At 43.7% G+C, this 26,222-nt stretch overlaps 1 protein-coding gene and 2 long non-coding RNA genes across 23 annotated transcripts in view; 2 read left to right on the plus strand and 1 right to left on the minus strand.

Moving 5' to 3' along the window:
- Positions 1 to 26,222, plus strand: part of KCNMA1 (potassium calcium-activated channel subfamily M alpha 1) — a 769,792-nt gene that overhangs the window by 280,980 nt on the left and 462,590 nt on the right. The window lies entirely within an intron of this gene.
- Positions 791 to 7,010, minus strand: LOC109028613 (uncharacterized). The gene is made up of 4 exons (XR_008669198.2): positions 6,941 to 7,010; positions 3,739 to 3,948; positions 3,139 to 3,198; positions 791 to 1,877 (listed from the first exon to the last, which is right to left on the minus strand). It is a non-coding gene; the product is annotated as an uncharacterized lncRNA (long non-coding RNA).
- LOC129525123 (uncharacterized) lies at positions 7,425 to 11,154 on the plus strand. The gene is made up of 2 exons (XR_008669199.2): positions 7,425 to 7,688; positions 9,565 to 11,154. It is a non-coding gene; the product is annotated as an uncharacterized lncRNA (long non-coding RNA).

Consider the following 26,222-nt stretch of genomic DNA (forward strand, 5'->3'; position numbering starts at 1 on the left):
TCTACTACAGATAAGTCAGTGAATCCCACTCTTTACCATGTAGGCTTATCAAAGACCACTAGCAGAAAAAGACTGGTCTAATCCTGAGAGTTTCCTTGGAGGACTTCCTCTTAGTGTAGCCCCACCTAAGGCTCTGGGATGTTGGAGAACAGCCGGAGAGAGAGGACCAGTTCTGTGGCTCTCAGCTAGGTTGCAGGAGTCTTGGGGGTGGGACAGAGGATTCTCAGCTGATTTTCCCTGCTTTTCCTTAACATCCCCCACTGCTTGAAGGAGCTGTTCCACTTGCATCTTTTTCTTATATTGTGCTTTGGCTCAAATATTTATCTGGAAAAAGTCCTCAAGAACTAAAACCTTTCTTTGTATCTTGAATCAGATCATTTGCAAGTTCCCTCTGACTGTAAGCTGATTTTGTGACTTGGTGTTCCCGAGACCCCCAGTCCACTTCATCTCATCTTTGATTTTTAAGCCATTCTGTCTTTCTTAAGCTGACATTTGAATTCCTAGGTGGTTCTTTCTGCATTTCACCAGCTTACAGTTGTGACTCATCCTCCTCATGTTGTTTTAAGTCATGAAGAGAATCTGAATCCAGCAGGAAAACTGAGAGCCATCTTCATAACAGTGAAAGTTTCTGGAATCTATAAAACATCAATTTGTATGTAGAAACTGAAGTTTAAAAAAGACAAGCTTTTCTCTTAATTTAAATTATTGCGTCTCATGGGAAATTTAATTTTTTAAATAAATCACATATTCCAATAAAGCAGAAAGCTTTGCTAGATACACAGTGAAGATGTTTGCTTTAAAAATTGTTCTTTATTCAGCTAGAGAGGAACCAGGGGAATACAGGAAGATAAAAAGTGCTGAATGGAATATACAAGACAAGGTTTTGAAATCAAGGCTAAATTAATCATCTCTCCCTTTCAGTGGGCTATATCTAAGCAGAGGCTGGCAGATCCTCTCTGACTGTCAGATTTGACTATGTTATTCTCTACCAGAGGATGCTACCAGAATGACTGTCCCAGGGTCCATGGGTGCCAGGATCTGTTAACTGATGGCAATCTTCACCTGAGGAAGTGCATGTATCTTCAGGGATCTCTTGCATGCAAGTGAGACAACTATGGTTCAAGCTGCTTAAGAACCAAAAAAATGGGGATGGGAATTTGATGGCTTGGGTAACTGAAAAGCTTAGGGTTAGGCTTCTCTTCAGGCTTAGCAGATTCCAGGCAATCAAATGATGTTCTTCAGTCTCTTGCTGTTACTGGTTCTCTCCATTTCTTTTTCCATCTCTTACCTCTGCTTTCTTCTGTGTTGGTTTTATACTTGGGCAGCCTTCTTTTATGTGGATTTCCGTAACAGAATCAAATGCATATCATATTGGCTGCTTACCCTTGGCTTTCAATAGAAAGATAGATTCTCTTTTATATATAGACATACAGTAGTTCCAGCAAAAGTCCTAGAACTCACTCTCATTGGATCAGGTTGGTTGGCATGTTGCTTCTGAACCAATCACCACAGCCAGGAAGACAGGTCTCATAGTCTTACTGAGCAAACCTGGGTGGATATCACTCCTGGAGATGGAAGGTGGAGGTGGGGGCATTCTTAAAACAGATGGATTGAGAGTGGGGAATAGGGCATACCAGAAGGGGCAATGAATGCTAGTCACGTAAAGATAATAGCTATCCACTATGATATGGTTTGGTTGGGTAGATTTGAGGGACCAGACCTGGGGTGACCCATGTTTGCCCAGCTGATCCCATTGGGTGATTTCTTCCTGTTTGATTTCCTGCAAGGTACCTCAGTTGTTGGCATGATCTTCCTGCCATCTTGCTCCTGGATGTTGAAAGGCCACACGGTGTCTAATTTACCAACACAGACCTGATCTAGAAGGCAAAGACAAGTTCTATGCCCACACTTTTCCAGCGGTAGAGTTAAGAAGTTATTTCTATCCTCCAGGCTTAATTTTTGGCTATCAATATTGAGCTAAAGACTATTGAAGATTTACAAAATTATGTATCAATTTAATTTTACTATAATTAAACACATTTTAATGAAATTCCTGTAGCTTCCGTTATTGACATTTTTCACAACAATCCTCTGAGATATACAATTAGCCGTATTTTACAGGAGAGAAAACAGGGTCAGAATGGTAGAGAACTTGTTAAAGGCCATGCAACCTGGAGAATCCAGCATCTATGTGCTTGTGCTGGGTTTGATGCATATAGGGATGAATAAGACATTCTCTGCCCTTGAGCTGTATGTAATTGCTCTGTGTTTATAGTTACATAAAAGAATGAGTAATATGCCTCTATGGAAATAAAACAGAAGGAAGTGATTAATTTTACGTAAATGTAGTCTAGGAGACAGAAGGGACATTAGAGATGGGTCTTGATGAGTGAGTAGGAGTTTCCCACGTGGATATTGTGTACAGGGAATCTGTTTTTTCACCGAGTAATGCGTGAGTTTTCTATGAGATGGAGCTGCCAGTTTCAGGAAATGTAATGTCACCCTTGACTCTGCCTTCTCCTTTTACCAGAAGGATGGCCACAGAGATCTACATTAGTATTAGTTAGGTGCTTTCATTTGCAAAGACTAGAACTCCTAACACAAATAGGCTTAAATAATAAAGGGGATGTATTGTCTTATCTAATTGAAAAGCACAGAATTAGGGCTGACTTAAGGCCAAACTTGATCTGTTGGCTCAACAATATCACCAAGGATCTGGCTTCTTTCCATCTCTCCGTTCTGTCTTATGCTATCTTTCATATCCTTTGGTGTCTTTATCAAAGGCTGGCACCTTTTAGGCCCTAATATGACCGAAGGAGCTCCTGGGGCTAGATGCTTCCTTCATCATGCCCAACAGGAAGGAAATGGCATCGTTTCCAGGCACTCTCAGCAAGACCTGAGAGTCACTCTGATTGGACTGGCTTAGGTCACATGCCCATCCCTAAACCCATCACTGCTGCCACGGGACAGAGAACATTGATAAAGTTGATTTCCCTGAAGCCACATGGATCCCCAAATGGAATTTTGCAGACTGATGGAAGGAGGAAGTGGACAGTGGATGCTGTATTAGTCCGTTTTCACACTGCTGATAAAGACATACCTGAGACTGCGAAGAAAAAGAGGTTTAATTGGACTTACAGTTCCACATGGCTGGGGAGGCCTCAGAATCACAGTGGGAGGTGAAAGGCACTTCTTTACCTGACAGCAGCAAGATAAAAATGAGGAGGATGCAAAGGTGGAAACCCCTGATAAAACCATCAGATCTCATGAGATTTATTCGCTACCACGAGAACAGTATGGGGGAAACCACCCCGTGATTCAAATTATCTCCCACGGGATCCCTCCCACAATACATGGGAATTATGGGAATACAATTCAAGATGAGATTTGGGTGGGGACACAGAGCCAAACCATATCAAATGCTCAGAAGACGTATGTTTTGGTAAGGCATCAAAGAAATGTTTACCAGAGCACTGAAGTTTGCACAGTCTCTCTTTTTTGGGCAGTAAAGGTTCTATATAGCTCCAAGACATAATCTTTGATATGACAACTCAAATTCTAGGCATTTCCTTGGATAATTCAGCCACTGAACTACCTTTTGCTTCCCTCTGTAGTCTCTTCTTAGTTAGTACTCTGGACAAACTTGCTTTGACTTTGTCCAAAGACACCCTTTCTTTATTAGTATATGACGAATTTTGTGGACAGAGAAGAGTGCTATGGGCATGATGGCATACTTACCACACAGAATGATCTAGAACTTTGTAGCAACTAATGTCCTAGGCCTTTTCCAGAGCTGCTTTCTTCAAAGGGGGCAACAGACTTGATGCCGCATTTTCTAAAGTTCTTCCCAACCTCTAAAACAGCTTCTTTTCTTTCTGCTGAGGAAGCTAAATTTACTTTCAGTCCTCAAATGGTGAAAAAAAGGGGAGCCTCCCCAGATGTCTCACACTGATAAGAGGAAGAAATATCCAAAGCCATTAGCCAGTGGTGACAAACAGTGTGTGAATTGTAACGGACGCAGGATGGCTGGAGAAAAGACTGTGTGGTTGGAGACAGGCAGGCAGGCCTGACTTTCAAATCCTTACCCTGTCACTTTCAGCACTTTGGGATGCTGAGGCAGGCAGATCACGAGGTCAAGAGATCGAGACCATTGTGCCATCATGGCCAACATGGTGAAACCCTGTCTCTACTAAAAATACAAAAATTAGCTGGGTGTGGTGGCACGCATCTGTAGTCCCAGCTACTTGGGAGGCTGAGGCAGGAGAACCGCTTGAACCCAGGAGGCGGAGGTTGCAGTTAGCCGAGATTGCACCACTGCACTCCAGCCTGGGTGACAGAACGAGACTCCATCCCCCCCCCCCCAAAAAAAAGAGGCAGGATGCCATGGGGTTGAAGAAAACAGGCCCTGTAGCCAGGCTGCCTGAGTCTGAATCCTGGCTCTACTGTTCACCAACTGTGCCTGCGTTCATGTCCCAGCTCTTCCATTGACTAAGCCTGGATCAAGAAATAATCCCTGAGTTCTAATCTGTCATTCAGGTAATTGCGTTCTTATGTTTCCTTTTGTCATTTGGCCTTCCAACTTAGTTGGGATGATGGTGGCTGTCACTTTACCTCTTTGGCCTCAATTGTTTCATTTGTAAAATATTGATACGAGTAATGTCCACATTATAGGTTGTTGTAAGGATTAATCCTCATTTAACTCATTTACAAGTTTTATGCATTATATATGTATATATTATATATACCTTCATATATATGGAAAACACTTGTAGCAGCATATAGTAAGCACGAATGATGTGGATAGATAGACATATCTTATAGGGTTGCTGTAAGCCCTAGAGATTTTGCATATATATTGTCTGGCAATAGCAGACACTGAAGAAATCTTAGCTATTATTAATAAGTATTATGTTGATTGAACTGTTTAATAATAATGTGATTCATCTAAATAGAGCTTTATAGTTTCTGGAGTTCTTGCTGCCAATACGATCCTTCTTGAGCCCTACAACCACTCAGTGATGGGGCTCCTATTCCTCTGTCCAGTGGCTCTCAGGGAAGGGTTGGATGCCTTTCCAGGGTCTCCTGGCCAGGTGGTCATTAGCAGGACCAGGGTGTGAATCATAGTGAGGAGCTTCCCAGTCCAGGGCTTGTTCCACATCCTCTCTTCCCCCATTCTAAAGGCCTCCCAGCCATTTGTCACAGCCTCATTTGAAATGCCTGTGCTTCTCATCTGTAATATCCTGATTGTCCCATTAATCTCCTTTAAGCTTCATGAAAAATACAAGGGGCTGGATCAGGAAATAGTCACCAAGTTCTAATTTTGCATTCAGGGGATTGTCTTCCATGGACGTGAAGAGACTGATGTTTCCCATTTGGCCTTTGCCTTTCCAACTAAGTCGGGGAGAGCTGTCACTTTCTGAATTATCAACCAGTTTACAAGGTGGCATCTATATTTTGCCTCTAATGTGTCTGTACTTTTGTTGCTTCTCTATCTTCATATCATCCTCTCCCTAGTAGATGTTCTACAGTACTGCCCAGAGGGAGTGGTAAGAAATTTCTTTTGATAAAGCCTTAAAAGCTTAAAACTTCCAGTCACTTCCTTTTGCATATTCCTTAGACCCTGGCCATAGGCCAGTGCTCACTACAGAAGGAGCAGTGTTTGTTTTGTTAACACAAACACACAAACACACACACACACACACACACACACACACACCCCGTACTGCAAGATCCTAAATTTTAGACTTAGTTCACTGTTTTATATGATAGCCACTAGACACGAGTGGTTGTTTAAATTTAAATGAAATTACAGGTTCAGTTTCTCTTTGCATTAGCCACATTTTGAGTACTCAATAGCCATGTGTGGTTAGTGGCTACCATACTGGGCAGCACAGATAGAGGACATTTCCATCAATCACAAAGTCATATGGGACAACATTTACCATAAAGGGGAAAGGGAACGGGAATGGGCACATGAGTGTAGTGTTCAGTTAAGTAGCATCATGGGACAACAGATGTGAAGTAGTCCTCTTAACTCTCTGCATGTATTTCCTCTGTGATTTCCAAAGGACCACTAACCAGGAGAAATAAGAAACTGTTGTTTTCTGACCCAACACCAGCATGCAATGAAAGTAGGATATTTTTCATTCTATAGAGAACCGTCAATGCGTATTTTGTTATCTGATTTGAACCCTGCACGTGGACAGCACATTTCACGTGTTTTAGCCCATTTGTGGCTGGCACAGGTGTGGCCGGCACAGGTGTGGCCAGAAAGCCAGCATAGGATCTTGTTTGTGTTTAAGAGAGAAGTTCAGGGAGACTATTCAGGCACATTTTCTGACAAGTCTAGCACTGGTCAAACCCTCATAAATATTCCTGTCCAATCTGAACTTGAAATGTTCTTGTTGTGGACACCTTTGGTGAGCCAGCCTACTTGAGGACAATCCGGTCTACTAGTTTAGCTTAAAAAGCATGCACTAGAAACAATTAGAAGAACAGGGTTGCTTTAAAGCTATCAGGATGGTGTTTGCTGTTGTTTTGTTGTTAAATATCAATGGGTTACTCAATGGTAATAGATATAAAGAGATGAACATTGTTACATGAATATTGCAAGAAATCCGTGGATCTCTTGGGGACCCTCCAGACCTAGTTTCGAGAATGACTCGTATAAACAATTTGCAGAGTCTAATTCATATACTCAGACTAGGGTTCTGAATTCTTTTCCCCCTGGGAGGAAGGAAAAACAGAGGATAACATTGGTTATCTGGGGTAATAAGAAAGCAAGGGGCAGACTACAGCTGCCCTAAGATCTGAGATCTGAGTGACAGAGCCTAGTTCAGGGAAGGGCTGACATGCTGCTGAAATGGGCTTATCCAGCCACACACAGAGCTCTAGTGAGTATCAGGGTCATTGTGTTCTAAATCATCTGTGGCCAGCTTACCAAATAGGCTGGAGTCTGGCAGAGAATATCTATAGAATTTTCCACAAATCAGAAATTCTGGTTTCCAGAAGGATAAACTTCCCCAAATATCCTGGTAGTCTTGAGTTAATTGTGGCTTCCTGGGAGTTTCTGTCGTTGGTAAGGGTCACATTTTCATTGTCCCTTGACCTTTAGTCTTCTCAGAGTTGACTGATAACATTAAAATGAGCATGTCTTCACTTCTGTCACTTACAAAGCTCTTAAAAAATTTATAATACTTTAAACATATCACAGTAATAAAAGCAATCGTATCTCTTTACATTGTTGCAGTCTTTTGGATAAAGTCCCCTGAAAGCATTGTCCTGGTGGTTTTCAAACTTTTTTCTTTGATCTTTCAGAATCTTTGTTCAAATGACATCTTGGCTAGACTCCAACATACAGCACAGATAAAAATGGAGTTGGGACTGCAGGGAGAGAAAGGGTGGAGCCCAGCTCACTGGACCTCTGCCTCCACCCCCAAACCACCCCCTAGCCTTTGAGTCAACCACTGAGTCACCGGTGAGCAATCCCTGTGGTTGCCCGGAGCATCATCCCACTAAGTCCTCATAATCACCAGGCATGATTGTGAGATCATCACAGTGACTTGGTGCGCCCCTGGAGGTAGGAAGGCAGCTGAAGAGGGGAGAGAGACACCCTCCCCACCCCCATATGAGGATGGTCTGTGATGATATGCATGCAGGGGAAGGGACTTATCCAAGGTCCCTGATAGGTAGGGACTGGAATTTTGGCAGTGTCTTTTCTAGAGTTGAACAAATTTATCAGTTGAATTTGCTGTAGTTCTCTGAAGGTTTCTTTGGCCACATTAGAATTTTTGAGCCCTGGCATCCATGTAGGCCAACTTCAAAATAGCTGTGTGTTCCACTCAGAGATTCTGCTGTGAAGACCGGCAGGAGATTTTTTAGCCTATTCTGAACTCCAACTGTTCCAGTTCCTCTTGCTTTCCAGAGGTGTAAGCACCTGGAAGCCCCTGCTCTGGTCTACACCCCAGGCTCAAGATTCATCCTGCTCACTCAGCCACTCATGCTGTCACCAGAGATAAAACTGTAAGTGTCAGCAGTTGCATTTGATTCTTTCACAAGAAATAGTTACCCATTCTTGTGCCTGTAAAGTGTGGTGTGCCCTATGCATCAGTATTCTTGCCTATGAAATGGGCATATAGGCTGGGCACAGTGGATCATGCTTATAATCCCAGCACTTTGGGAGGCCGTGGCTGGTGGATCACCTGAGGTGAGGGGTTTGTGACTGGCCTGGCCAACATGGTGAAACCCCATCTCTATTAAAAATACAAAAATTAGCTGGGTGTGGTGGCAGGCGCCTGTAGTCCCAGCTACTCGGGAGGCTGAAGCAGGAGAATCGCTTGAGCCTGGGAGGCAGAGGTTGTGGTGAGCTAAGCCAAGATCGCACCACTATACTCCAGGCTGGGTGACAGAGTGAGACTCTGTCTCAAAAAAAAAAAAAAAAAAAAAGAAGAAATGGGCATATAAATAGATCTACATAAGACTCACTGGAAGTTTAGAGCTCTTTAAAAAAATGGACAACAACAAGTTTTTCCAAATAAATGTTGATTCTGGGCCTGGAAAGTTTGAGTGGCTGGCTTCTCAGAGACAGTTACTGCCATCCATGCTCTTTAAAGTTCCATTGCTCTTATTCTAAGCTTGAAATCAAAGGAACCAAAGCTGTGGTTTCTTGTCTGACCTTGGCTAATGATTTTCTGATTGACTCTAGATGCAAAAGAACTGCTGATAAGTTTCTTATAGGGGAGAAAAGATGATGGGGAGAAAAGGAACTGAGTTCATTTCCTAACCTCAGTTTCCCTGCTTACTCACCCAGTGGGTTGGGAGCCACTTGCTGGGTCTGAGTTTCCATAATCACCATAGAAATGGAAGTAATATTATCCTTTTGCCCAGTCAATGGGAGGATGGAGGAATGTCTTAGTCTGTTTGGCCTGCTGTAACAAGATACCATAAACTTGGGGGGCTGATAAGCACATTTATTTCTCACAGTTCTGGAGGCTGGAAAGTTCAAGGTCAAGACACCAGCAGATTTGGTGTCTGGTGAGGGCCTGCTGTCTGGTTCATAGATGGCACTTTCTTGCTGTGTCCTCACATGCTGGAAGGGGCAAGGCAGCTCTCTGGAGGCTCTTTTATAAGAGCATGAATCTCATTCATGAGAGCTCTGTCTCCATGACGTTATCACCTCCCAAAGGCTCCATCTCTTAATATAATTACATTGGTAATGAGGTTTCAACGTATGAATTGGGGGTGGGCAGGCATAAACATTCAGAGCATAGCAAGGAGAATTCAGGAATTGCATTAAGAAAGTAAGTTGCTGAGCAAAGGGACTCATCTTCAAAGTCCAATACAATCTTTATAATCTTACAAAAAGCTTTCCTGGTTTTAGAATTAGCTCCAAGGAATTTGGCACTAGATTTTAGATTTGCTCAGAGAAAAAGTGTGAGAGGGAGAGGGATGTGGCTTTTTGAGGAATTCCAGCACCTTCCTTTGCAAAGATATGCCCTGAAGAACAGTGGTGGCCTATCCTCAGGACAGAAGCACTTAATTTTGTCTAATTGTGTCAATTTCTAGGAGTCATTGGGAAATTCAGCAGCTAATGAAGATGGCCCTGTTCTGTCAGGTCCCTACTGGAATATTTAAAATTCTGTTTTTCATACTTATCAGCTAAAAGAATTACAGAAATATATTTCTGGATCCTGTGGGGAATAAGAGCAGAAATATACAAAGCTTCTTCTTTCAAGACGGATCCCAGCAGCCCAAGTGAATGTCACAGTTGTGTTAAAGACTATTGATTCCAGCAGGTTCTGGGCTGGGTCTCAGCTTCCCAGGACTGTTCCAGGCTGACCTCCTTTCCCTGGTTCCATCTTTTTTTGGGACTTCTGTGGGCCTTCATTCAGCATGTGGCTTGCGGGTGTCCAGGTCTGCAGGCATACACACCTCTCCTGATCTGAATCAGAGAACAAAAGATAAAGGATGGAGGACAATGGCCTCTTCACTTTTGCTTTCTCTCTTCTTTGCGTTTTACTTTGTGTTTCCAACAGCCAATGGAAGGCTGTTCTATTTAGAGTAAATGACTCAGACTTGGTACATCTCGAATCGTATGTCAGAGCACACTGTTGCCCCTCAAAGCTCAGGAAAGGCTGCATACTCTATCTCCCTCTTGATGGTTTCCTCGTATTTACATGTTAAAGACCATAGATGTCCTGTAGTAAAGGGGTTAGCTTGCCTCTGTTTATCCCAGTGATTCTAGTGAAACTAAAATGCTTGTTTCTGTGGGGCACAGTCCAGATGTGTTGTCCACTTGGATTGACCAATCCTTTCAATAAAGGTTTGATGCAACCATGTGAATCGCAAGTTTTCAGCATTTAGTTTTGTGACCTTGAGCAAATCACCTAATCATTACATGCCTCAGTTTCCTCATCTGTAAAAGGGGATAATAAAAAGCATCTACTTCATAGGGTTGCATTGAGGATTAAGTGCTTTAATTAAGGTTTTAGTACAGTTTCTGAAATATAATGTATTCTATATATGGTAGCTATTATTATGTTAGTATCCATTATTATTTGCTGAAATCTTTTAACACTGTGCTGAGTGTTGGTACTGTCTTCTTATCATGTCATAGAGTATGGGGTAGTATAAGAATCCTACCTTAGGTCAAAGGTCACAAAGCCCTATTGTTTTATTCCCAATAGTCTTACAGGGAAGATGCAGTTGTCTTTGTCTTATGGAGGAAGGAGGTGAAGCACACCCGAGCAGTAAAGAGGCCCCGGGTCACACAGCACATACAGGAGTCAAACCCTGGCCTCTGGCTGCAAGCCTGCCATCACCAAGCATCTCTCTAAAGCTGCTTGTCAACCAGCCTCAGACAGGGGCCCACAGACACGAACCTCATCTCAGCGTTGGTAGGAGGCACCTTCCACTTGGATTCTCTTCATGTGGTTAAGAGAGTCCTGAGTTCCAATCCTAAGTTCACTCATCTCTACCTCCTTGCCTATGTGCAGGTTACTTAACTTTTCTGACCATCAGTCTTCTCTGTTGTAACATACGGATGGTAACACTCATTTCTTATGCATGCAGTGATGCTTAATGACATAATGTAGGTGGGGTTCATGCACAAGGCCTGGTATATGATGAGTGCTAGTAAATCTTAGCTCCCAATGACACTGTATCAGGCTCTCTGCTAGGGTGCTTTACGAAAATGATCTCATGTAATCCTCACAACACATCAGGATATTGGTACTCTTCATTTTACAGATGGGGAAACTGAGGCTCTGTGGGATTAAGGGACTCACCCAAGGTCATAAAGCCAGATTGTGACATGGAGATTCAAATCTTGGCAACCTTACTTTCTGGAAACACTTTCCCCCTTCCTCTTCTTTAGACCCACATGCAGGCTGCTTGCACACTCTGTGCTTGGCCATGTTTCTTGGTCAGCAGGGCAGTCGGGCAATGGGCATTTTAATCATGTTTATGCTGGACAGGGCTGTCCCTTGGGCTTGAGGACAATGTTCTTGAACCAGAAGAATATGGCAGAAGTATAATGCCATTTCACCAGGACAGATGCATCAAATTCAGTCTTGGGTCTGGTAATTCTGCCACAGATGGTGGCCCATTGATATGTGCGTGCTTGGCTGGGGTCAGAGTCTGTGCCAATGTCACAGGACACAGCAACCCCAATGAGTCTGTTTACTTATTTAACAGTCAAGGTGACCAGAAGAGACACTTTCCAACAGGACACAATGAGGAGGTACCCAGCAAGTCTTCTAGCTGATTGGGGGAAGAAACCCAGTGTATTACAGGAAAATGAGAGAGTGCATTTGAATTTGTTTCTAATCTGAATTTTCCATATAAACTCTAGTTAGCAGTTTCAAAACTGTGGACGCACTTCAGCCTAAGGGACAAAAACAAAACAAATGACCCAAGGTACCAGCTGCAAGATGCTGGAATAGGAGGGAGGGAGGGAAGGCCAGTGAGAGGGCAAGATTATTAATATGCTTTTCTTACTAAATTGGCTTTCAGAATCAAGGGGAAGAACCAAGGTGGGTTGTTTAGGGAGTACTGATTTAGATGTGCTGAGCAGTTGAAATGTTTTTGTTTCTCAAACATGAAAGCACTTGGCTTTGCATGACTGGGTTTTAAATTGCTCAGCAAAGCATCACTTGGGGCTAACCTGAGTCTGTGAAGTTCCACAATTCAGGAAGGATGGTTACTGCAGCACTCTTGTGTTTCAAGGTTCGTCATGAAGACTAGTATAGATTCCACTGTTCAATTAAAGCAACGTTTACCATGATATTCCTATTTTCCATGATGCATGGTCCTGGGAAGCATCTCTTTCAGGAAGGGAGTATGTATTCAAGGTCAGTCAGTACATGAATGTGTCTGAGACTTGGATGGCTCAAGGGGATAGAGCTAGGTGTTATCTGGCAGTCGCAAAAGTGAGAGATGATGACAAGGCCAAGGTAGGTAGGAGAATGGGGATTCCTCATTCATTTATCCCATCATTATTTATTGAGCACCAACTGTGTCCCAGGCATTGTTCAAGGTTCAAGCACAAAGCCGTGTTCAATGGGTTCAGGTAGAAACATGCACAGTTACATCACAACAGAGTAAACCATGGGAACTGCATGGTGCAGAGTAGGGGGTATTTGCATGGCAGTTGAAGACCTGTGTCGGATGCTGATGCTTCTATAATAACCCAGCTTGGTTCCTCTCCACTTTTAGAGCCAATTAATTAGGAAAAACACTTTCTTCCTTCCCTCTCTGCCATTCTATGTTGGCATTTGTCCCTTGGGTTGATGGGCAGACACAGGTATGAAACCCGTAACTTCATCTCTCTGGGATTCAGTTTCTGGGCAGAGTGGGCAAGGGAGGCCAGGGTCTTCTAGACTCACTAAGTCAGAAGCATCTCCTCCTGATCTTTGGTTTAATTTTTCTTTTGAAGGTACTCAGTCCATGATTTCAGATTAGGGAGGCACCACCTGGCAAAGGGGGAGCCTGACAATGCAGGGCAGTTCTAAGTACCAGGCTTGGGACCGATTCTATGGAGAGATGGTAGATGGGACTACCCTCAACTGAATAATGTGTGAAGAGAATTTAAGACCATGCCTGACACATAGAGGGTCCAGTGAAAGTTGAAGGCAAATAACCCTGGGAAAGAAGGCAGGAAACCCAAGGAAGCCATTCATTTATTTATTATTCATTCAATCAACAAATATTTCTTAAATATTTATACCAACAAAGCATGGAACCTCTAGCCAAACTCTCTGGTTTCAAATCCTGGCTGTTTTACAATATCTGTATAACCTTGAGCAAGTTACTTAATTATTCTCTGTGCCTCCATTTCTTCATGTGTAACATGCGAATAATCAAAAAGAATAAATGGAGATTGTTATGAAGACTAACACGTGATTGTTATTAGTATCTTTTTGTTCATTTATTTAGCTGTGTCCTTAGTCTGTTGCTTGATTGGTGTGGTGTTGGGGATGTGGCCAACGGAGACAGGCAAGGTCTCTGTCTTTACCCACCTTATATTACAGTAGAAGAGTCAGATTATAAAAAAATAATAAATCAATAAATAATACTTTAAGGTAGTGATGAGTGCTATGCAGGAAACAAGAGAAGATGAATGTGGAGTGAGTGATTACTACGGGTGAGGTCCAATGATAGAGAGGACCGATGAAGAGGGAAGACAGTCAGTCTACACAAAGATCATCCTGTTGAAAAACATGAAATATGCAAGTCTTTGGAATTTACCCAAAAAAAAAAAAAATAGAGAAAGCATTTCTTGAGTTTCCAAGAGAGGCAAGCAGGATGAGCCACCAAAAATAAGTACGGTTAAATAAAGATTGATTCTGGGACCAAATAAGCTTCAAGATAATTATTTCTCATGGTAGTGAATCAGTATGTCTCACAAATGAATTCATCTTTTCATGTTTTCAGTACCCAAGGTCCTTGATGGATGGATTAATCCTCCTTTTCACCTTGCTTCCTTCACCTGATCCCTCACCTCTCAATGAATTGAAATTAAGGGCCATTCATTTGGAAAAACCTATGAACTCCCTGCTTGTCATTGGCTTACTTTCTACTCAGCCTGGCTGGGTTCCACCTCTTAGCTCGTGAGCCCTCACGCAACTCTGCTGTCTCCATTAGTGTCCCTTGTGGGCTGGTGGCCGAGGCAGTTAGGCTTATGAATATTCCAGTTGCTCCTGTAAATTTCCAGCATCCACTGTTAGGCAGGACATGAGGCACTAAGAGATGTGCATCACTTCTGGGCTGAGGCAGGGGATGCCTGTGTGTGGTGGTGCAGTTGCTGTCTTCCCTGATGGCACTGAAGAGACTGTGGCTTCCAGGGTTGCAGTGCAAGATGGCAGAGCTTCTGATGCCTAGGCCCATGAGTGGGCAGGTGGAGCAGAGCCCAGGCTGTCTTTGTCTTCATAGGTCTCTAACTTCTTGGCTTCTCAATAGCCTCAATGACTGGTTCCTTCCTGTATTTGGTAGGTGATTGAAAACCTCTTAACACATGAATTATTCAGTCTTGGCTAGGCCTTCTCCTAAACAGTTGTCTCTGGTTCATAAAGTTACCTTTTCCTCTTCTCTAAAATAACTTCCTTACCTTTTCCTGCCATGGACACTATGACCTCTTGGTTTTATTTTCTTGATTGTATTTGGCATTCTCTGAAATTGTCTTATTTGTACATTTATATGGGATTTGGGTCTCCTCGCTAGAATATAACTCTTATCTATTTATACTCCACTGTATCCTCAGTGCCTACAGCAGTATCTGGTCGAAAGGGGTGCCTGATAAAAATGTGAATGAAATGAATGCCAATAGCCAGGAAGGCACCTCATCCCCCTCCCCTCTGCCACCCCCTTTATCAGGGCTGGGCTGTGTCAGCTCATTGAGGCAGTAGGGAGTATGGTTAGGATGATGGACTGCCCAGGCTCAAACACAACTTCCCACCTGTGTGATCTTAGATAAATTCACCTCTCTGTGCCTCAATTTCTTTATCTATACAATCAGGACAATGGCAATACCTATCACATGGATTGTTTTTCAGTTTAAATGAGTTAATATACATAAAGTCCTCAGAAAATCATCTGATTCATAGTAGGGGCCATGGAGGTATTACCATTGTCAACAGTTACTGGGGAAGCAAAGGGCCTGTCCTCTCTCTGGTAACCCCCCGACCCCCTTCAGTCTCTTGAGAACCCGGCCTCAATGCTCACCTGGGGTCCCCTGGGATCCATTCAGCAAGAAGGTTCAGCCACACCAAGCCGTGTTCCTTAAGCCCAGGAGACATAAATCCACAAAGCCTACAGGAGAGATCCCTGAGGAAAGTGGCTATTCTGGATGGGGCCAGAAGGTTCTTTCTCAAGGTCAAAGCTCTTGGAGACCTGATGAGGCCCTGCCCCTCAAGCTTCTGTCCTTTCCACAGCCCTGCAGCATCATTTCCATAATGTTATTAAAAACCAATGTGTGCTGGCCAGATGAGTGACACTTCCCAGTGATGGGGCTCGGCTCTGCTCCTCCAGGCATGGAGAACTTGTTCAATTATGTGCCACCCCGTGATGGGCCCAATCACAGTACACACATTAGCTTCTGATTATACCCTTGTTGAGTTTCTCTTGACAGGAAGGAAATGAATTTACCTCGTGTCACCTCTGTAGTTTGCAAGCAGGCTTGGCTTCTGATAATAGCACCTTTCATGTTTTGTAAGACCAAGGAGAAGCATTCGTGTGGTGGCCAGTCCTTGGTGACCCTTTGTCACAGCCTGGAGGTGAGCTTGAGCTGATTCTTCATGGGAGTGTTTACTCCTGGGGCTCGTAGGAATCTGGCTGGGGGTTGGGTGGTCAGCTGTCCCACAAGATTGTGGGCCTTGGCCACTGCAGCATGCACATCCCTGAATCCACACTCTTATGGTATTGAGGCCTTGGGCAAATGACTGAATTTCCCTTGACCTTCCCTTCCACCTGTAAAATGGGGACAATGATAGTAGTTATCTCACAGGGTAGGTGTCAGATTTAATGAGCTAATAGATGCAAAGCCCTTGCATGTGCCTGGCATATAATAAATGCTACATTGTGTTTTTATCATTAAAATTATCTTAATATTATTTTGCTGTTGCTGTTATTATTGCTGTTGTTATTGCTTAGATTGGAACATGTCTTTGCCATTTATAACTGTGTGACCTTGAACATATCACTTAGCCCCCATGTGCCATGACATTTGTAAAATGGGGAAAGAGGAGTCTGTTCCTTGGTGCAGCTGCAAGGATGTCAGTGGGTTGGCACAGGAAAGGCCTTTGAAGCAGCATCAGTGCAGGGCAAGTGTTGTGGGTTATTGTTGGTGACTTGCCCCCCTCACCAGAGGGGTCATTTGGGTGCTGTGGAGCCAGAGGGGTCTGTCCATGGTGGGTTAGGATTATGCACATAGGTCTTGCTTTCCATTTGGGACAGTAAGCATCCGAGAGAAGAGTTTGGCCCTGACTATACCAAATTTCAAGTTCTGCCAAGGAATCCTGGGGCAGGCCAGAAAGGGAGGCAGGAATGGAGCCAGTGGTGGACCCAGCGTTTCCTTCCAAAGCTTTTAGACTCAGCTGCTAAAGCCAGTCATGAAGTGGACGTGATTCCTGAGGCAGGGCAGCAGGCCCCTCTCTCACTACCCCCTTCACCAGCCCCAACCTTCAGCAACTTTTCCTGGCAGGAGACCACATCACCATCCCCTCCCCTTCCCATCACAGGCATTTCAGAACACAAGGGGATCTGGGGGACCCACGTCTAAGGAACTGTGACTGAGAGCCTGGGAAGGGCTTTCTCTTGACCTGGGAGAGGGAAAATTAGGCAAATTGCTGTGTTTCTCCACTGTAAACCTGAATGGGAATGAGGGAGGAGGGAGAAAAAGCCAGACAAAAATGGAGACACATGCAGAGAGATGCAGAAACAGAGAAAGGAGAAGGAAAGAGCTACAGAGATAATGAAATGAGAAAACACTGAGAAATAATTGGGAAATGAGACAGACAAGCTCATAGAAGGACTTAGACCCAGAAAGGGAAAGTGGAAAATTATCTTGACAGCTAACACATATTGAGAAGATAGTATGTGCCAGGCACTGAGATTAGTGTGTGATATATCTCATTTAATCTTTGCAACAATTCTATGAGATAAGTGCTGTTGTCAACTTCATTTTACAGTGAAAACAATGGACATACAGAACGGTGAAGTGTCTAAGATCACACAGCTTTTGTGGAGGAGTTAGGACTAGAATCCAGGTCAATTTGACTGCAAAGCCCATGTGCTTAACCTCCTGCAGAGAAGCCATGACCCTGGGACCTAAAGCATGGCAGAACATCTCTGAGTCTCCCTGCACTCTGGACATTGAGAAGCACTAGTCATTCTGTTTTGTAGTACAGATGTGTTTATAAAGAGACTCCAGGGAAGTCAGATGGGTAAGGATTATGCCTGTCACTCTTTTTTTTTTGGCATTTTTTTTATTATACTTTAAGTTCTAGGGTACATGTGCACAACGTGCAGGTTTGTTACATATGTATACATGTGCCATGTTGGTGTGCTGCACCCATTAACTCATCATTTACACTAGGTATATCTCCTAATGCTATCCCTCCCCCCTCCCCCCGACCCCACGACAGGCCCCAGTGTGTGATGTTCCCTTTCCTGCGTCCAAGTGTTCTCATTGTTCAATTCCCACCTATGAGTGAGAACATGCAGTGTTTGGTTTTTGTCCTTGCGATAGTTTGCTGAGAATGATGGTTTCCAGCTTCATCCATGTCCCTACAAAGGACATGAACTCATCCTTTTTTATGGCTGCATAGTGTTCCATGGTGTATATGTGCACATTTTCTTAATCCAGTCTATCATTGATGGATGTTTGGGTTGGTTCCAAGTCCGTGCTATTGTGATTAGTGCCACAATAAACATACACGTGCATGTGTCTTTATAGCAGCATGATTTATAATCCTTTGGGTATATACCCAGTAATGGGATGGCTGGGTCAAATGGTATTTCTAGTTCTAGATGCTTGAAGAATCGCCACAGTGTCTTCCACAATGGTTGAACTAGTTTACAGTCCCACCAACAGTGTAAAAGGGTTCCTATTTCTCCACATCCTCTCCAGCACCTGTGGTTTCCTGACTTTTTAATGATTGCCATTCTAACTGGTGTGAGATGGTATCTCATTGTGGTTTTGATTTGCATTTCTCTGATGGCCAGTGATGATGAGCATTTTTTCATGTGTCTGTGCCTGTCACTCTTGACTTCTGTGTTAGTTAGGATTCCTTGGGCTTCTTGTAACAGAGAGAAAAGCAGTTTTTCCTACAAGTGGAAGTCTAGATGTAGGGGTTTCTGGCACTAGTGCTGCTGCTACATCATGTCAAGGTAGTGTCTGTAGGATGTCAGGATTCCCTTGGCTTTTCACTCATGGCTGCAAGACAGATGGAGAGCTTCAGACTTTGGGTCCATTTCAAGGTAGACAGAAAAGGGGGAAGGGCAATATCAGGTTAAGCTGTTCCCTCCTGCTTTTTATCAGACATCTTCCCCTGCAGAATATGTGGCGTGGCCACCTATAGCTGCAAGGGAGGCTGGAAGGTGATTATTCAGCTTGCCATCTTCAAGGACAGGCAGGGTTGGACTCCACCTTGGGTGAGCCAAACTGCAGTGTCAGCCACCTTCCAACAAACCAGCCTAAGCCCAAACCCACCAGTAACCCTCCCCTAGTGGAGGGAAACATTTAGTTCTCTTGGGAGTTGCAGGCAGGTCTTTGACTTGAGGCACCATTCTGAGTCAAGCTGGGTGGTGGGGAGGTGGGGTGAGGCAGGAGTGACTAGCTCTGCTTCCCCATGGTGTTGCTGGGGGTAGATACAAACACAGTCACATCTGCTGTGTCTGGAAAACCAAGACTGGAGTCTCTCAGCTCTCCAGTGCCTGCTTTCCCTGTAGCCAATTGCAAGGCTGACATCCCAGGAAAGGCAGCAGATTAGATGAGCGCAGGAGCAGAGAGGCTGGGAATGCGGTGGAGGAGGGAGAAATGTGGGTTTGGCAGAATTTTCTAAAATATCACTTTATTGATTTGGAAGAGACACAAGAGAGGAAATATAAGAGACAAGTGATAAGAGGCTCAGCTGAGATGGGCATGGAAGAGCCTGCCTTTTTTTTTTCCTTTATTGCATACCTATGGAGCTTTTCTAAGCATTAAAAAAACACTTCCTTACCCCCTCTCCATGAGATTTTAATACCGCAGATACACTGTATATCTGTGTGTGTACTCTGTATGTATCTGTGTTTATACATAAAGGTTGTTTTTTCACTTTTCAATGTCTGCCATCCTGGAGGAGACTTTGCCCCCATTGAGAATACATGCATGAGACACATCTCTAGAGACGCATCTGGGCTTACTGTGGGAGGAGAAGAGCTGGTCCCACTTTGTCAAACTGTCTTGTAGGCAAAGGGAATTGAGAAGAGTCTTACATTTCTTGAGCACCTGTTAGGTATTTGGCACCAAGACAGGGGCTTTAGGTCTGACAACTCACCTGATGCCCAATGGCAGTTCTGAGTGGTCAGAGCAGGGGCCTCATTTCACAAATGACATCATCAAGATTAAGGGGTTCCTCCCTCCTTTGAAGAGATCCAACCTGCCCAGATGAACAAGCTAGCACTATTCTGATGACAGGGCATGGTTGAGTGTCAGATGGGTTCAAAGCTCGTAGGATGAGCACAGAATAGGCTGGAGTCTGTAGTGGTCCTCCCTGGAGGAGATGGGGTGTGAACTGAGCTCTGCAGGACAGACAGATGCAGAGATGAGACGGGGAGGCAGCACCTGCTGGAGAAGAGCAGGAGCAGAGGCTTAGGGTCTGTAAGGGCCTCTGGCGGCAGGGGAGGATTTTCGCTGAGAGCTGAGAGAGATGGAGGCAGAGCCATCCCGGGCAAAGAGAAAAAGCCCCACCCTGGCATGTTTATTCCTCAGTCTCTGGTTGTGATGTAGTATTGAGCCAGGGATCCAACCCAGCTATACTTAGCACCATTTCCAGAAGGCACGAGGGCGGGAGATGGGGATATAAAAGGCAGGAGTCTGGGGCTCCTCACTCAGAGGCTTCTGAAACCTGAGTGGCATTTTCAGTGTATCCCTGTGGAGGAAATCTCCGAAAGAAGGTAAATGAGTCTGTGACCAAAGAGAGGCTTGAGTCCTGTTTCCTTTTCACTCTCAAGAGCCTTCAGGCTCACTCACCCCTTCCCTTACAGATACTTTGCTGGAGCTCCTCCTGACATGATTGTATTAGTAAAGAGAGGCGCCAATAACAAATGGCTCCCAAATCTCAGTCGGATTCTGCAACAAAGGTGTATTTCTTGCTCGTGCTTCATGTTCTGTGTAGGTTGTACTGAAACCCCTGCTTCTGGAGCCATTTTCCCCCAAGATTCTTCATTTTAACATGTCCTTCCATTTACCATACTGCAGGAAGAAAACATGGAGAACTGCACAGCTCCTAAAGTTTCTGCCAAAATGGGACATATGCCACTTCTGCTGATGTTTCATTGGCCAGTGTAGGACCCATGGCTTAGCCTAACTTCAGAGGGTGCAGGGTAATGTAATCCTGCTGCATGCCTAGGATGTGAAGAGCAGGAAATATTTGTCAACAGCATTAAACATGACCACAGTGATTATAATAAATGATTTTTCAATATCCAGTTGAAATGATTTTTCTGTTTCTTTTCTTTTCTTTTTTTGACTCAGAGTCTCACTCTGTCACCCAGGCTGGAGTGCAGTGGTGCAATCTTGGCTCACTACAAACTCCGCCTCTCGGGCTCAAGCGAATCTCCTGCCTCAACCTCCCGAGTAGCTGGGATTTCAGGTGTGCAGCACCACACCCAGCTAATTTTTGTATTTTTTAGTAGAGAAGGGGTTTCACTATGTTGCCCATGCTGGTCTGGAACTCGACCTCAAATGACCCGCCTGCCTTAGCCTTGGCATTGGGCCTCTCAAAGTGCTGGGATTACAGGCATGAGCCACCATGCCCGGCCTAGTGTTTCTTCTTCCTCTGTAATGCTCTGATGGTCTCTGCATCAGTACTTATATTATGCTTGGTAAATATTTGTCTTCCCATCTAAAGTCAAAACATTAGGGACAAGATCCTGTTGAATGAGGGAGCTACAAATACTTATTGAGGATCCACTCACTGTATACCAGGCACAGTGCTAGGTACACAGAGCAAACTCCCAGTCCTACAAGGTGGTGGATCTAATGACGTGACAGATGACTTGTCTCCGAGTTCTGGAACATCCTGAGCATGTTCTCATCCCAGCACTGACTAGTCCAACTACTTGTTGATTCTCTAAGTTAGAATTGGGAGATGTGGGAAGCTTCCAGAAAGAGATGACCTGTGACCTAGCACAGGCTCTACCCACAGCGGGAGCACAATGCATTCTTGACCTTCACAATGCTTTTGACAATGGTTCATTCACCCTCCATCACACTTGTTCCTTTCAGTAGGGCAGATATTGTTAGTCCCATTTTACAGATGGGAAAACAGATTCTAAGAGGTCCATCAGCCTGGTCTGCTTAGTTCTTTGAGGATGAGTATTCATCTCTCTGGCTGTGTCAGCTGAGCTGGACCTGCCGAATTCAATCTTCCCATCACTCAGCTCCCAATGCCATCAGTCAAGTGTTATCAAATTGGTGGAGCTTAAAAATGACAGCCATTTGAAATTGAGTAGAATTTGGTATTATTAAAATAGCATTCTAAATTTTAATCTTGTGCATCGACTTTTTAATAGCTTCTACTTTCACTAAAAATTGTGGGCCATGCTCACAGACATTCAATTTAAATACTGTCAGGCAAGACTGATTTCTCTTCCAACATTGCCAGATTTTTCTTTCTTTGCATTCATCTTCTTTTTTTTTTAAGCATTGAGTTAATTTTTCACTACTTGGAAATTTCACAGTGTATGAAACCTCAGAAAAAGAACATATCTTTGTGTACAGCTCTTTTATTCTTTGTCTTCTGTTCTGTAGCCTTCTTTCTAGCCTATCTGTTGGTTAGGGCAGGATCCTCTGTGGAAGCTAGGTAATGGTTAATTTTCTGGGACACCTTTTCTCATCACTTCTTCCTTGTCATGATGCCAAACAAGTCTCGTAGTCAATATCAGCACCCTCCCCTGCATGTGTCCTTTCAACACTTAATCTCTCTAGCACTTAAAAAAATATCTGGGAGATGCTGGCCATCTATGAAGGAGGTTTCTCCCTTGCTGCTGTGTCCATTACTATTTTTTTCCCAACTTCCCCCTGCATCTGCTGTATGCATTACTATTTTTTCCCAACCTGTCCTTGCATCTTACCTAGTTTTCTTCATCCTCTCATTCCCATCCCAGTTTCTCACCTTGAACCAAGATTGGTGGAGTGGAAATGGAGGGCAAGGTTGATGAAGAGGAGGGACAAGGGGTGATATGAAGTGAGGAGCATGGGTCTTGGAGTCAGACCTGACTGGGCTTGAGTTTCTTCCTTTGCCAATTGCTAACTGTGTGACCCTGGAAAAGTTGCTTAACCTCCTAGAGCCTTGGTTTTCTCACTTGCAAAATGAGGTTAGTGGTACCTGTCACACAGGGTTATCATATGGATCCAACGAGAAAGGGTACATAAAGTGATGCTGAGTGCTGTGGTTAATGGCATCATAGCCAACTGGCCACTCTTTCCTCTCCTCCACTCTGCAATTTCTGCACCCCAGCCCAGCAGTTCTCAGGTCTAGATACACATTAGAGTCACCTAGGAGCCTTTAAAAAAGGTGCAAACGTCCCTAGGCCTCACTCCAGACCAATTAAATCAGAATCTGGGAGTGTATACTTGTGGCATCTTTACTTTTAAAATTTTCTCTAGGTGAGTCTGATGGATGCTAGGGTTGAGAACAACTCTAAGTCCCCAGGGTTGCCTAAAGTCCAAATACACTTTTAAGATCAGAGGAATCTTATTTTAGTGCTTGTGGGCAGATCTCTCATTAGTGATGGAATGGGATTTAACCTTCCTTGGCTGTGCCTAGGAGAAAGAGAAGAAGAGGCGGTGTGGAACAGGGACTCTCAGTGGGTAAGCCCAGGGTTTCCCTTTGTTTTCATCTTGGGACACCTATTTACCCCTGCAACTATACCGCTTGTGCTTCCATAAGGATGAGGACGGGAGGAGGAGGAAGATGGGGAAGGAAAGAGCAGGAAAAGGAGGGAAGGGGAGAGGCTTTTCTCATGGGACCTTCTCCACACTCCTGTGCCTGCTGAGATGTGTCCCCTCCTCTGTACTCTGAAAATCCTTTAGTCTAACCCTGAGGGTCCAATATGTGGCCAGTAGCCACATATGGCTGTTAGACACTTGAATATGGCTAGCCTGAATTGAGATGTGCTGTGTCATACATGTTCCAAAACTAAGTAAGAAAAATAATATCTCATTAATAAAACTTCAAAAATATTGGATACATGTTGAAATTATAATATATTACATATATTGGGTTATGCAAAATAGTATCAAAATTACTTGTTTATTTTTCATTTTTTAATATGAGTAATAGACAAATTTAAATTAGCTATATAGCTCTCATTATTATATTTCTGTCAGACAGAACTGGTTCAACCCGTTGTTTGACACTGAGTGTATGTTTCATGTGTAAATATGTCTCAACGCTTGCATTAGATGGGCAGTTTGAGAACAGAGACCTCAGCATCCCATTCATTTTCTGGCCCCCAAACACCTATTTTTAAAATGCCTTGTACTCAGCAGGCAGTTGGTAAATGTTTTCTGTAATTGTGAATGATAACAGTGATGGTAGTGATGATTGTGGTAATGAAGAAGATGATGATGTAATAAAGCTCAAATGGTATATTGGGGCCAAATTACAAAGATTTTTGTAAGAAAACAGTGCAAGGTGGAATGGTTACATTTTTAAGAACAAGCGCCCTCAAATACACCTTAATTTTTGATTAATTTACATATATAAAGACCCTTGATACACAGAACAAAAACATCTTCCATCATTTCTGTTTAGAGATAGAGTGATTCTTAAAGAGTCTTACAATGAACTCCCCCACAAAATGCTCAGTGAACTCATGCTAGGGACCAGTTCTAGGTGGTGGGAGTAGAGCGGTGAGCGAATGAGATAAAAATCCATGCCCTTTGGACTTTACACAGCATGTGAAAATAAACACATTTCCAAGTAAAGTGCTTACATGTCCGATAGTATAATAAGCAGCCTGGTGGAAAATCAAACAAGGCAAAGGAAAGGAGGTGTGGTTGGGGCAGGCAGGGGACATGTGAAGAAGGTGAACAAATCTATGTGGGCTTACTTGATCTTATTGTTTCAATAATTCAGCTAATATGTTTCTTTATTCATTTATTCACTCAACAATTGCATATACTGAAATCCTATTGTGTCGTTCAAGCCATGGTGAGACAAGGAAGTGGGTTTCACCTCCCAAGGAGCGCACAGCTTACTCTCAGAAGCAGGAAAACGTGCCAATTACCCATCACACTCACATCCTTTCTAAAGTAGATCCTCAATTAGGCAACACTTCAGCAGCTGCGGAGTCACTCCGTAGTAGTCTGAGGCAACACAAGTGCATCTCATCTGAAATATCCTCTAATGCAGGATATACTGGAGCTGTTGCCTAGGGAGATACTGCTCAAGGAATATGGGTTCCACAAGCAAATGCTATGAAGTTCTAGTTATTATTTTGAGCCCAGAATGAGTTGAGGCCTAAAAATGTTGCCATTCCATTAAAATGTGTTAGTTTGAATTTAGGCACAAATGTTATTTTTGAATTATAAGCATGCGACTCGTTTATAGTAATGTAGCTTTGAGAAGACTTTGGGTTATTTGCCAGGCCATTCTTTTTCTTTTTCTTTTCTTTTCTTTTCTTTTCTTTCCTTTTCTTTCTTTCTTTCTTTCTTTCTTTCTTTCTTTCTTTCTTTCTTTCTCTCTTTCTTTCTTTTTTCTTTTTTTTTTTTTTGGTAGACATGGGTCTCTCTATGTTGCACAGGCTGGTCTCAAACTCCTGGGTTCAATCCTCCCAAAGTACTGGACTTACAGGCATGTGCCAGGCCATTCTTGATATAAGCTGTTTCTCACCCATTTGGTCCAAAAATAGAGGAGACAATAGGCCCTCTGTCCAGGGCAATCCAAGGTATAGGACTCACATCCTGCTGTATGCCATCTATACCATTGCTATTTGCCTTCTCGAATGGGCTGGCAGAACTGAGACCTTCCTTGACCAGATGAGGCCATTCTGGAGCTCCAAGCAGGAAGCAGAATGAAAACATGTGTTTGTTTTACTAAAAAGCTGTTGCATGTGTTGGATGTAAGAGTCCTCCTTGCTTAAAGAGAAAATAACCTAAGAACTTGCTTTTTGTGCATTTCACCTTTAGAACTAGAAAAGCCGTCTAATTAGATTAACACACAGGTGCATGTATGTGTGTGTTGGAGTATATATACTGCTAAATAAGTCCAGTGTTTCTCTGCATTAGTCTGAATTTTGGAAAATGGGATGAGGCTGATTAAGTGGCTTTCATCTGAGAGCTGTGTACTTCTGTGGTTCTGTTTTTCTCCTTTGAATCCCTATCCTATCTCATTTGGCCTCCTTGCTGTGATCCCATGGATGTGTTCAAGTGTACTGCTAGTTCCCTACCACTGCAAAACTCTCCTAGCTCTGCCTGGTGACCCCATAAATCCCCCGTGTTCCATGCCTGGTGCTCTGGGGAGGGAAGCAGATGGCAGGGCTGTCCATTCTGCCACCCAGGGAGGCAGGAGGTCAACTAGGGTAACAGCAGCAGGTGGGGAGGTGGGGTTTCTGGTCTGTGCATGCAGGGGACAACAGATCATCAATGATCCATGGGCAGAACAGCCCTCATGGAACTAACACTGCTAGCAGAAGGTGGCAGCAGCTGGAGGCTGCTTCAGCTCTTGATCAAGCACAGAATAATGTTGGGTGTGTGGCTGAGAGTTGCTGCATTTATGAATTGTCACTCAGTGGCAGCACTGAGGTCCCCAAGCTCTGTTTACAAATGGATTTTTTGCTCAAATGTTTCCTTAACTCAGAGCAACTCTCTCTCCTTTTTTTCCCTCTCATCCCCTGGCCAACTCCTGTGCACCCTTTAGGTCTCTGCTTTGGGCCCCAAATTCAGGAAACATGTTCCTCCTCTGTGTTCCCTTACCCCTGCGTACTCAGCCTATCGTACTGCAAATGCTCTGTAA

Source organism: Gorilla gorilla, chromosome 8 (assembly GCF_029281585.2).
Source record: "Gorilla gorilla gorilla isolate KB3781 chromosome 8, NHGRI_mGorGor1-v2.1_pri, whole genome shotgun sequence".
In the NCBI taxonomy this organism is placed as follows: domain Eukaryota; kingdom Metazoa; phylum Chordata; class Mammalia; order Primates; family Hominidae; genus Gorilla; species Gorilla gorilla.